The following is a 13,861-nucleotide window of genomic DNA, read 5'->3' as shown; positions in this document are numbered from 1 at the left end:
TATCATAACCACGTGGATTATATAACATTTTTAGCTCATTTGAAAGCATGTCACGTCTACTATAATTTAGTAGGAAAATTAGCCTAATTAGATAAGTTTTGGACAAGTGAAAAAATAATAATTTTCGCGGTTTATTGCATGTATTGGTGGTACTTTGGTAATCTCACCAGGGTATTAGACCAAAATTGGTCTCAGATAACTAGGAAAAGTTACTTCGGTTTAAGTTTTGAGTTTGGAACATCTTCAAATTCAATCAAACGAAGTAGGGGCTGGGGTCATGGTGATAGCACCTCCACACCCTAGCCACCTTGCTATAGTTTTTATTCCCATTGACACCGCCTCACTAATATTTTTAAAAGACATAATATTTTTAAAAAACTGACTCCTAAACTATTTTAAAAAAATGGGTAGGAGTTTGTCTTCCCCACTTAATTATCCCAAAAAGAAAAAAAAAAAATGGGGGTTGTATATAATTAAGACCCATATATTATTAATTTATATAGATATTCTCACTTGGTGAAATTGTGCAATTGAATGTAGTAATTTTCCTTAAAGAAACAAAATTGCTATTGGGAACACAACATAAGACCTTTGTAACTTCGATAAAAGGTATATTTACTGCAAAGTTTATTGCAAAAATAATGTATATTTGATACTTGCATTTACATTCCTTCTACCTCTATATGGCAAGATTCCAAAACCTATTTAACACCATGTCCAAAATAATTCTAGATTGAAAGAGGAGTTTTGAAGTGCAACGCATCATCGAGGAATTGGTAAACTTGACATATCAAATATTTCAAAATAATAGACTCCAAAACGAAACATGTTACTTAAAACCAAATAACATATTTGATTTGTTTAAGTTTGAAGTCTAAATATATTATTCCATACTAGGATTGTCTTTTTTTTCTCACATATGGATTGTCAAGATGAAATTATCGTTTGAACCTCTTTCCAACTAATTGGGTCAATTACACGAATCCTAATTTGTCATTCCGCTCTATTAAGAGTCATGCACTCATTGAGGTTATAAATTATATTGAAAAAGTATATAACACAGTCCTATAAAAGCATGTTTAACTTATTCACTTGTAAAAGATTTTGGAGCCACATAACATAAAAAATACATATAACCATGGAAAAAAAAGTCAGGATCATGTCATCATATTCCAACATCTCTTATGGAGTAAATATATAACGTGGTCCCATGAGAGCATGCTTAACTGAAAAGGCATAGTCCCATGAGAACATGCTTAAACAACATCTCTTAACTTGATGGAGTAAATATATAACGTGGTCCATGAGAGCATGCTTAACTAGGCACATGGACGACGCTTAACTAGGCATAATCCCATGAGAGCATGCTAGGCATAATGCGTTGGAGTTTCATACATAACCTTTGGTGAGAATGGAGTCAAAGACTTTATAATTTTGTACATAACCTTTGGTGAGAATGGAGTCAAAGACTTCGAAATAAAGACCCAACCCATTGTTTACAAACTTATGTATTAAAACCTACAGAAGCTATACTTGTAGGCACATGCTATATGCGTGTTTTATAACTTCTTCATAAAATATAAATATATTATGTAGTGTGGTTTACTTCTACCACCTCTAGCAAAATACATATTTTAGAGGATTTTTTTTAATCTAAAATTTTGAGAACAACCTAAGAATCACCAGATAATTATTATTCTTAAATGAAAAAAATTTGAAATTTGAGTTTTGTCTCAACAAGATGTTATTATTTTCAAGTGAATAGAGATTGTAATTAAGATTTTTTTAATTTAAAGTTATTCTATATGGATTGAAGAGTTAACCTCCCAAATTTTACTATCTTAATATACATGAACAATAGTTAGCCCTATCAAAATAAGTAAACCCTCATTTCATAACTCATCGAAAATCAGTGTTTCAAGAAGCGCTAGGCATATACTAGGTGGCTTGGGGTCAAGGATTCTAGGTGGCTTCGGGTTTAGCGGGTGCCCAGGGCACCCAGAACGTGGTCCAGCCCGCCTAGCCCTCTTTAAGCAAGAGCCGAGAGGATTCTAGCTGGCTTGGGGTCTAGCGGGCGCCTAGGGCACCCAGAACGTGGGGTCCAGATTCTAGGCGGCTTGGGCTCCAGCCCTCCCAGCCCTCTTTACCAAGGCGCCCAAAACGTGTGCGGCCCAGTTGAATAAAAAAAAATGCCATTTGAATAAGAAAACGATATATAAAATATAAAAATAAAAATTAGGTACTTAGGGAGTTTGAGTTTGATTGTTCAATCTTCAAACTTTCACATCAAACATGCACTCTAAATCTTCTAAAAAAACCCAATAGATTTATAAAACATCAAAAATTAAATCTAATATAAATAGGTGATGTTTTGATCATTTTTTAACTTTGAGAAACCCTTTGAATCCTATAGAAATCAACAAAAGCTAGTTTTTTTTGGGGGGTTTTCTCTCTCTAGAATGGGCTCCAATAAGTTGGGTTTCAAATGAACTTAACATCCTTTATATTTTTTTTAAAAAATCAATACAAAAAAATGGCCTCCAATAAGGTAGGTTTCAAATGAACTTACAACCTTTTATTTAAAAAAAAATCAATACAAATTTTTTATTCCAGGGCTTCTCTACCCACCTAGGTGACGCGCACGACTTGGGCAGGTGCCCACCTCATTCTAACCCTCTAATTAGACTTCTATTCCTCCTCATCACATTAATTCAACATTGATTCAGTCGCACATAGTGGTACTGGCATACCGGAATCCCCTTGCTTCCAAGCGTTATAGCTTGCATCCCCATCTTCCTTATGTTAATTAATTTCCCCGGTAGCCGCTCATATTCACCAATATCCCTGACTTCGTCTCTTGCCCATGGTCGTTCTTTTGACTCAGAGCTCTTGTTTTTGGCTTATCTTTCCCACCTCGTCATTAGGCGGGTTCCATATCATCTAGGCGGCCGCCCAGGCCTTCTGGACTGCCATCAGCCTAGGCATTGGGTGGTCAGCTTTTTGAATCATTGAATTCAGCTAATGAGATGTTACCATCACATTTTAGGTACTACCTCACATAAGCACATCATATTTATTCACAATTGGATCTAGGAATCCATAACCATTAAATGAAAAAAAACAAAAAATTTCACTTAAGCACTTCATATTTATTCACAACTGCATCTAGGAATCCATAATCATTAAATGAAAAAAAATAAAAAAATTCTATGTTGGAAAAGAAGTCAACTTTAATGTCTTTTTCCCTCTTTACCATCCAAATACACCAACTTGTATGATGTTCTATATGTACTATTCTAGTAAACTTATATGATGTTCTATATTTACTATTCTAGTAAACTTGTATGATGTTCTATATGTACCATTCTAGTAAACTTATATGATGTTCTATATTTACTATTCTATTAAACTTGTATGATGTTCTATATGTACTATTCTAGCAATAGAGGTTCCTTGGTTTTTGTTGGTTTCTAATGGTGCACTGTACCTTGTCAGGTTCATAGGAAGATATCAGGTTTTAGACTTTATAATTTTTATCTTTATCAGTAGGATAATTTGTCCTAAAATTTATTTATTTTTTGATTGGAGATAAATATAAAGAAAAATAATGTTAAAGTTTATGATATAATACAAAAAATATTAAAAGTAAAATATGTAGAAAGTTGATTTTAAAGAAATTTTTATAATTTTACCAGCTTTTTAAATCACTCCCTTACATGCAAAATGCATACGAATGGGGTCACAAAGAGTTGTGATAAAGGGAATAAGTCAAATGTCCATCACTTCATTCCAAGTGCATGAAACAATGAACCACCGTACACCTTTGCACCAATATGGTACTTGAAAAGCAAAATTATTAAACAAGTAAAACAGGTCTCTAGTCAAAGATTGAATGATTTTTCAATTGACCTTTCTAAATCCAATGGTTGAAGAATTTGATCAAATTCTTCTATTGCATTTTAAACTTCTACACTTCAATTTAGCTCTTCTTATAGACCATTCTGGTTAACCGGCGAGGGCCGATTCTGAGTAACCGGTAATCCGGCCAGGTTAACTGGCCTAACCGAGCAAGTCCAGGTGCATCAAAAAAATGTTAAAAACATTAAAAATACAAAAATATGAAAAGTATTTACAACATGATTAAACAAAGCGCATCCAAATGCAATTGAAATTAGTGAAAAAAATTAATTTTAAAACATCAATTTGTGTCAGGGGCTTTTTAAATTTTTTTTTAAAAATATGAGAAAAATATAAAAATAAGTATTCATGGCCGAATACTTTCAAATCTTTGCCAAAATGAGAAAAAACATTAAAAAACGCATTACAAAAAGTCCCTTATTTTTTAGATTTTATATAATTTTATTTTAAAATTTTAAAAATACCTTGTCGGATCATCAAAACGAAAACTCGCCATTGCTCGGTTCCAATCTAACAGGCTAGTTCCAAGTTGAACCAACTGATATTGCCAACATTGATTGCAACTAGAGTACTATTACTCTATTCTAAAGGCATCTATTTTACCCCTTATGCAAATAATTTGTTGAGCTCAAAATATTTTTTTGTTAAATGACAACAACAAAAAAAATTGGAGAGGTTAAATATTGAACAGGTAACTAATACAAATAACCACGTTTTAGTGAGAGAAATAAAAATTGAGAATGAACTCACAAGAATAAAGAACAAACACGTTGATATAAGTATTCCGCTATGTACCCACAAGCATAAGAGGAAAATAAAAAAAATCTTCTAGGGGGCCTCTTTCTCCCTCTCTCTCTACACTAAAAAAAAAAAAAAAGATTGTCTTTTTTTATTGTCATAAAAAAAAACTATTCAATATTTGCCCAGGGGTATTTTTGAATTTTTTTGAAACATATGGAAAAAATATAAAAAATAATTATTCATGGCTAAATACTTTCCAATCTTTGCCAAAATGATAAAATAATAATAATAAAAAATACATTACAAACAAATCCTTTATTTTTTAAAATTTTATATAAATTTTTTGAAATACCCCGTCGGATCACCAAAACCTGGCCATTGCCCGAATCCAATCTAACCAATTGGTTCCCAGTTGAACCAGCTGACATTGATTACAAGTACTATTACTCTCTTCTAAAAGCATCTATTCTACCCCTCAGGCAAATAATTTGTTCAACTCAAAATATTGTTTTTGTTAAATGATAACAAGAAAAGTATTGAATAAGTTAAATATTGAGCTGATAACTAACGCAGTATAAAATTACAGGCAGACAACATCGATAAAAATAACCTCGTTTTAGAGAGAGAAATAAAAATTGAGAAAGAACTCTAATCTTTAAACAATAGGACACGGTTTCTATGCGGCCAACCCGCATATTGTAGAAATGCGGGCTTGGCAATAAATATACTTTTGCAATATAATTTGATTTTAATTTCTAGAAAATATATAATCTTTAACATGAAGATCACGAATATGAAATAATAATAATAATTGAAAACTAGAAATAATATTTATATTTTAAAAACATTTAGACCGTTAGTTACAATTGTTTTAAGATGAACCACCTATTTGCATCCATCTTTAAAATGGATTCTTTTTTGGGTGAAGTTGGCATATGGATGCATCTCTAGGTGTAGAGATAAGGTGCACCTTCAAAGTTTATCATGGTATATAATTGATGTAAAATGTTCTTAGGATTATCTCAAAATCTATTTTTATATCTAATTATAAAATTTTAAATTTAAAAAATAGTTAAAATAAAGTAGATCTATAAACATATGTAAATCTTGAAAATGAACGGTGTAGATAATATGTTGTCAAATGCACTATTTATGAGGCTTAAAATCTTTTTATTTTTCACAGTCATACATCTCGATGTCGAGATGATCAATCAAAGGGTTTTTAAATATTAAAACTACCTTTTTCGATGGATTTTTGAAGAGCATCCATAATTCTAGTACCATCCTTGTATAAACTTTTTTCTTCTTTTTTTGGATAAGTATTAAAATGGATTCTTTATATCTTTGGATGCATATTGTAGAAATGTGGTACTGCCCGCATGAATCAATTTTCCTTTACAACATCCTTACCTTCTTTTATCCCCATGGTACTTGTTCGATCGCGTTGTGCATATGCAAGCCACCCATTAGCAAACTAACACCACCCAACAAAAACGGAAAACGTATTTATACCATAGATCCAAGCTTATAGAAGAAACCCTTCACATCGTACTAATAATTCTTCATAATGTCTAAGTTTTACAAGACGACCATATCTTCTTAAATAAAAAGAAGAGTGATTTATCTTTGTTTTTTACAAAATTATCTATTCAACCTAAATTTTATTTTTATTTAGGGGCTGTTTGGGTACCTGGAAATACATTTAGGGGTTGGGTATTTAGAAATCTATTACATGATAATTGATTATAAGGAAAAATGACATTTTTTCTGGTAAAAAAATAGAAAGAGATTACGAGAGATTTCTCTAAAAACTATTACGTCACAGTGCTATGTGAAAAATCTATTAGGAGAGTTACGGGTAATTTTGGAAAATCTTTTGCATCCGTTTTTGTCTACTCTATCATGATTAAAAAAATCTTCTAAGTCCTCTCTTCGCAATAACTAGGTGATCCCTCTTTTTTTAAGCTCATCCCTTACCTGAAGGCATTAGCTGTCATCTGAAGGCATTAGCTGTCATAATAAAAAAATTTACACAACATAATGTGATCTCTCTTTTTAAACTCGTCCTCTCATATGAAAACATCAATGTCATATAAAAATAAAAATCAATAATCAATAATAAATTACACAACACAATCATAATAAAAAAATTCATACAACATAATTGTGATTTAAAATTATGGTAGGGGTTTAAGTGGATGTGCCCGTTCTAAAATTGAACTTAGAGATGGGTTTTAGATCCAAAACTCTGCTCGTTTATCATTTTGATTACCACGATCATGAATATGAAAAATAACTGTGAGCTTTAAGATGGTACATTGTGTTAGATGGTACATTGTGTTTTTTCCTGGGCTGTTCATTCCAATTCTTCAAAGATCATCAGATCTATACTGTTTTTGGAGCTCCAAATTCATTGATCTGAGGCGAAAATGGGTTTGCAGTGACTTGAGATGTGTTATGGGTTATAAAATTGAAAATTAAGGCATACACATGATACTAAGGATCACCAAAAACTTCTTAAATAATTTTTGGGTTTTGCTCAATGAACATGCTTGCCTTTTTCATTTATCTAAGAATCATTTTTTGGTAACTGGTAAATGTATTTTGGCTACTAATGGTAGTTGTAAGGGGGAAGTAATTGTACACCTCTGGTGTATGGTTACATAAAAAATTATACAAAAGTTTGTGACTGCAATCTACCCTTGAGACTGCAGTCTTAATTCCTATCCTTTCTGTCCTTTCCAAATGAATTCCTTTTAATGTTGGTTATATAAAAAATTTGCTTCATGTAGTGATCATAATTTTGGGACTTCAGGTTACTAGTGTAACAGGGTTTCTTTGGCATATGAATCATAGTTTTAGGATCCACAACTTGTTGGTTATAGTGTGTTTATATTCAAATATTGTTCACTTTGCTCTTCTATGGTTGTGATTTTGGTTTCAAGAGGCAATGGAGAATTTTTTTTATTGGTCATGATTCATAGGTGTGTGAGCGTGCTCGCTCGCACATGTGCATGCGTGTGTGAGAAAATTCTATGCTCCCCTAGGAGAACTTCGTAAATTCACTCCTTCGGGCTAAACCCAATATAGGAGTGTTTTTTAGAATGTCAATTTGGGGTAGTAACTTCTTCTATCTAGCGACCAACCTCAAATTTTTCAATAAATGCACTTTGTATGTGATTAAAAATAATATCCAAAAATTGAATTGAGACTTTTAATTTTGAAGGGTTAGATCTAAGTGTTTGAGAACTCGAAATCAAATTATATTTTTATAAATAATCATATGATGATTCGCCTGAATTGGTGTGCTATGTGCAGGTGGACCTATGAATCTTAGTTTTTCAGTTTGTGGGTTGTCTGGTCAAGTCTGATTTGGAAGCATGCATGGTGTTAAGACCGCGTGCATTGATATCCTTTTTTACAACAGTGTGAAAGTATAAATAAGCCAATATTTCGCGTGACATGTGTGTTTTTTTTTTTGGTATTTTATTATCAATTTACTAGCATTCTTAACTGCTCTGGCATTGGGATTCCTTGAGAAAAGCATTCAGATTATTGCAATGTCATGTCTAGCACAAAATTATAGACTTTCTTAACACATAATGTAACAAGCATTTTTTAGTTTCCAAAATAATTGATTTCTATGAGTATGATGTTAAACACGTATATTCCTTCCTAGCCTACCGCAAGAAGAAAATTTCATGACTATGCTATTGGGTGTTAAACGTGCTCAGTCATTTTAGTTATCTTTCAGGTAGGTCGGGTGCAAAATGAAGGTTTTTATGGAGGAGTTAGACTTCTTATGGCAATCTGCAAAATTTTCTTCAACCATTGTCTTTGCTAAGGGAATCGCCCTACATGGTGGAAATTTTACATTATCATATGACACAAATATTCCTCGGCAGGTAATTGTGCAGCTATAATAGTGTATAACTAAGTGCAGCACCAATTAGAACATTAATTAGACTATTATTCTTTTCTCAAAAAAATCTTACATTATTATTCTTAACGCTTCTCTTTTTAAGGAACTGTGATATTAATATTGCCTGACATTTTCTAAGTACAAGTCAGGTACGCATAATCTGTAATTTCAGTGAAGATCTCAATTATATTTGATTTTAAGGAAATAATAGCTTGACCCCATCGTCGTCGTAATTTTCTACTGCTTGCATTGGATACTTCATTTGTTCGTTGTAAATTATCTGACTTTCATTTGATATTCTTTTCTCTTAAAGTGTTATAAGGCTCGCTAAGGCTGCTGTCTATAACTGCATGAAGCTTTCTCGCTGCCATCTTTAACTGCAACTTTGGCTTTCAAGACATGGAAATATGTCTGCTGGTAGCTCCTCAATAATAAGATTTGCATGGCTGGCTGTAAAGGGATGATTCATATACCTCCGTCATGTTTTTAAGGTATGTGATATATATATAAGATATTTGCTCGTATTGTTATGTTCCATAAACTCAGACTGAAATATTTGACACAGGAGTCTTTGATTGTCCATGTTCCTTACTCATAGATGCCTGTGACCATTTAACTTGTGAAGGTTTTTTCTTGTGCTACCGAAGATAGTTGCCCATGTCATGCATTCCTTGGTTGAGTTGGTGTCAATCATTCTGTATAGCAGCTATCTTGTGTATATTTTGAAGGTGCCTTAGAACTGTGGGATGACTTTCTTCATTCAAGTTTTACCTCTCCACGAGAACATTGTTTTGTGACTTCATATTTTAGTATTCATTGTGGTCTCAATATTTTCTGATCATGATTTTGTTTAGTTGACTTGCGTCTGGAAACTTTTTTGGTGCGTAACTCTGGCTTTATTGTGGGGCTATGACCGCAAATAGTTTTTTATAGGTTCAAGCGTGAAGTGTGCTTGAGCAACAATTGGCATTTTTGGGTAGAAATCTAAGTTGCTTGAATCAATTAGACTCGTTTATCTCCAACCTTTGCTCATCTGGTCCTGAATCGCTCTTTAAGCGCTAGCCCACCCGAAACAATCTTTTTATGTGCCCCTTTTGGGGTTTTATGCCGTTAACATCATCTCCTCCCCAGCAAGACTAATATTATCAACATAATTTTGTTCACCCTATGTCTGGGTGAATAATATTGGTTTGTGAATCCCTGTAGTTCACCCTATGTGTGGGTGAACCCTTGTCAATAAGTGTAGCTTTATACCTTTTGATGGTACTTTCAGGTCTGAACTTCAACTTGTAGATACACTTGCAGTCAAACCAGTTGATATTTTTCCTCTCAGGCCTGTGCCCATGTTCAGGTTCCATTCGTCAAAGTCATCAATTCTTCTTCCATTGTGTCCTTCCATTTAGAATTTGGTGTAGCTTTACCAAGATTGGGGGACTGAGAAAATGGTAAAAACTATCGGACTACGGAAAAATGCAATGCACGGTAAGACACAAATCGCTAAGTAGGGTGAGTAGTAAATTAGTGTTTTTCATAACTAAGCATTTTATGCAGTTTTGGATCAATGGTGTTAAGAGTTGTAGGCAATCAAGTAGGATAACCCTAGTCCTAAGGGATTCCTTGATTAGAAGTTTCTGGTTCTTGGGATTGTACTTGGTTCTACTCAGATTATTGGAATGAAATGTAAAGAAAGTGGAGAGTTAGTAACAAGTGATCTAGGATGTCTGCAGTGAGAATGTCGAAGAGATTCAGTTTCTGTACTGTTTCCACTATAGGAGTAGCATGTTGTGGGAGAAAAGCCACGTGTACTATACTTGTGTTGTCCATTTGTTTAAAATATAGGGAAAATATCGTCATACCCTCTATTTTTAAGTTCCATTTCACAATAGACCCAAATTTTAAAAGATATCTTGGGGCATAAAAATTGTAGATTTTGTTTTTTCTAACCCCCTGAGCTAATTTAAACTTGTTTTTTTAAGCCAAACAAATCTAAAAAGACATGCCTTTTTTAAAAGTCATCCTTCCAAACTTCTAGAGAGAGAGAGAAGGGCTTCATGGAGGTGAGAGGTTATCAGGAGGAGAGAAAGAGGTGTTTGGAGAAACATAGGAGGAGAGAGAGAGACAAAGATGCAGGAAGAGAGAGAAAGAGAGAAGTTTGTGATATAAAAGTGAAGACAGAGAAATGATTGGTTTTAGAAAGAGCATGTTTGTCGCACATTTGTTTAGGTTAAAAAATAGGTTTAAAGGTCAGGGGTTAGAAGATATTTTTTGAAACCTTGGGTTTGTCAAGAAATGAAACTTAAAAATAGGGAATATAGAGATATTTTCCCAAAAATATATTATGGATTGTTTTCTAGTAATATTAGAAAACAATAAAGATCTTTTCCTAGTCTTGCAGCACTAGCAAACCTCTCTCAAGAAAAAAGAAAATTCGTTTAGTAATTTGAAATTTTTGACATATGCTTTTTGTTGTTTGTTGTCTAGATTTCTTCTGATTTATTTATTTATTAAAAGGATGCTTTGGCGCTTTCAATTCCTAAAAGTTAAACATTGAAATTGTTCACATATCATAGTACAAATGCACAATTGATCATGACCTTGTATTATTTTGAACTTTTAGGCCGGGCTTTCAGGCTCAAGTGCAATTGTATGTGCTACTCTTAATTGCTTGCTGGACTTCTACAAAGTGAGACATTTGATTAAAGTTGAAATCAGGCCAAATCTGATTCTTAATGCTGAGGAGGAACTAGGGATTGTTGCCGGCCTTCAAGATCGAGTCGCACAAGTTTATGGTGGGCTTGTCTACATGGTATGCCTGAATTCAAAGTAAGAATATCGCTAAGAAAGTCATACACTAAAATGTCATTGATGTCATTTTGCCGGCAGAGGCCGTTTACGTAATCATTTCACTAAATAATCTGACCTTGCAGGACTTCAGCAAGGAACATATGGATAAGTTGGGCCATGGGTTGTACACACCTATGGACCCTAGTATCCTTCCACCTCTCTATCTCATATATGCTGAAAATCCAAGTGATTCAGGAAAGGTTTGTATTTCGTTAATCCTTCATATAAAGTATTCTGGACTGGTTGCCATGCCAACCTTTGTGATCCTCCTCTCCCATCCCATTAATGCAGGTGCATAGTACCGTTCGGAAGAGGTGGCTTGACGGTGACTCGTTAATTATCTCATCCATGGAGGAAGTTGAAAATATTGCATGGCAGGGTCGTGAGGCATTACTGGAAAAGGATAATGATAAGCTTGCAGAGGTTGTGAATCGCAATTTTGATCTTCGAAGGTTAAGCTTCTATCTACGAATTACAGTTGTATAGTTGCATTTGGTCCTAGAAAATCATAGTCTGATGGCCTGATCCTTATGACTGGGGGAATATTTTGGTCATAGGGGAAGATCACATCATAGGTTTGAATGGTGATGGTTGCAGAGTGGTATAGAGAATACAAAAAAATGAACTTCTCACAGACTGGGTGTTCTTGTATCAAAAACTCCTTATGGGATCCAAAAAATGCTATACAAGCTGTACAAGCATTGGTATATGAGAAAACAAAGCTGCTATCTACAGCTCAAAAAGGTGGTTGTATATGTCGTGTGAGGTCTGCTAAGAGGCACCTTCCTTAGCTAGAGCATCAGCCGCATCGTTTACCTCTCCCCAGGTATGCTTGCAAACCATGTGCATAGCCCTCCAAAGGTGGGAAATCTTATTAAAAAAACCCTTCCCCCTTCCACGGGCCTTGGGACGGATTATGGGCCCAAGCTATGACATTCCTCGAATCCCCTTCCATAGTATGGTTGGGTCCCAAGAGGAATTGTAGTGGTGAAGTCCCACCAGAAGAGCTAATGCTTCGACAGCAGCAGAGCATGAATTCAGGAGTAGAATTACTCTCCTATCATCAAAGTCCAACTGATTGATGGGACAGTGATAACCTAATGACTATACTGTTTGTCAATTTGTCACATATTTGTCATTTTACGCCTATCCTTTAACCATTGCCATATTTACCTTGGTTCTTTTTTGTTAAGAAGCATGTTTATATAACGCCTCAACCTTATATTGTAGAGGTAAGGTGCGCCTAAAAAATCCACCTGAGAAGGAGGTTCTGACGTTGAAAAACCCTACAATTAATTATCTTGACCTCGAGATCTATGGTTATGAAAAGAAAAGACAAGAAAAGATTTCAAGTCCTGAAAGTGGTATATCTTGTAATACATTATCTAGACCATCCATTTTCATAATTTTTTGATATTTAAAGATATGCTTGAGCTGCACCATTCTTGGAGCAATAGATTTCATAATTAGGAGTGAAAATAGTTTTTTAGACCATCATAGGGGTTTCTCGGACTGGAACTATATCTTTTAGCGAGATTTAGAGGTGCGCCTTGCTTTTATTATTTAAGGTTGACGCTTTATGCAGACCTCACCCTTTTGGTAATTTTGTCATTCTGTATATAAGGATAATGTTCTTAAAGTTCAGGACCTCCACACATATGCTAGTTCTTCTTTGTTTGCAGGAGAACAAGAATAAAAAGGAAGAGGATTAACAGAGATGAACTAACAGAGTTTCTTGGTTGGTGCAGACTGATGTTTGGAGATGAGGCTCTTGGTTCCCTCAAAATCTCTATGATTGAGGTGGCTCGTAGTGTTGGTGCTGCTGCCAAATTTACTGGTAGTGGTGGGGCTGTAATCGCATTGTGCCCTAAAGGACCATCACAAGCGGAAGATCTCAAAGTTGCATGTCAAAAGGCTGGTTTTATTGTTCAGCAAGCAGTGGTTGTCTCCTCTTTTCTCAGTGACGAGGAGCCAAAGGTTGCTGCCTCTAATTGAAGCAAGAGGAAGCATCTTTGATTTTTCGAGCTCACATTCATGCTTTTTTTAATGTTAGCTCCAGTTATTTAACTAGCAAGTCCAAAGTCAATACATCTTTGTTTTTTTGTTCCCGAAATTTTGCGATTGTCTTATCATGCACACAGCTGGGAACACTGATTTTTTTATTAAGATATCTGAACAATGGTTGTTCATAAACAGAAAAAAAAGAGTCCGAGTTATGAGAGAAAAGGCCTATGATACCTAAATGAGGAAATAAAGCATGGCAGCTAGGCATGACAGAATTCTTTTTTGCAATAACACAAGTTTTTGTCTTTGGTTTTTTCCTTTGTTTGATGAATGTGAGGAAAAGTATTTCTTAAGGTATCTGCATGAAACTCACGAGGATACAAAACTGACATTAAATCAGTGGTTCACAAATATAAATACTGGACTTCCCTG

The 13,861-nt window shown here is 34.3% G+C and overlaps 1 pseudogene across 1 annotated transcript; it reads left to right on the top strand.

Annotated features, from left to right (window-relative positions):
• The first annotated feature begins 8,446 nt into the window (after nucleotides 1-8,446).
• Nucleotides 8,447-13,492, top strand: LOC18433523 (glucuronokinase 1-like; annotated as a pseudogene). Its single transcript, XR_016060078.1, has 5 exons — nucleotides 8,447-8,564; nucleotides 11,199-11,387; nucleotides 11,509-11,625; nucleotides 11,717-11,877; nucleotides 13,174-13,492. The product of XR_016060078.1 is annotated as a glucuronokinase 1-like (transcript).
• The last annotated feature ends 369 nt before the right edge of the window (nucleotides 13,493-13,861 follow it).

Source organism: Amborella trichopoda, chromosome 8, assembly GCF_054954075.1.
Source record: "Amborella trichopoda isolate Santa Cruz 75 chromosome 8, AtrichopodaSantaCruz75HAP2 v2.0, whole genome shotgun sequence".
Lineage (NCBI taxonomy): Eukaryota > Viridiplantae > Streptophyta > Magnoliopsida > Amborellales > Amborellaceae > Amborella > Amborella trichopoda.
The sequence above is the reverse complement of the archived record's forward strand: the minus strand, read 5'-3'. Positions and strand labels throughout refer to the sequence as shown.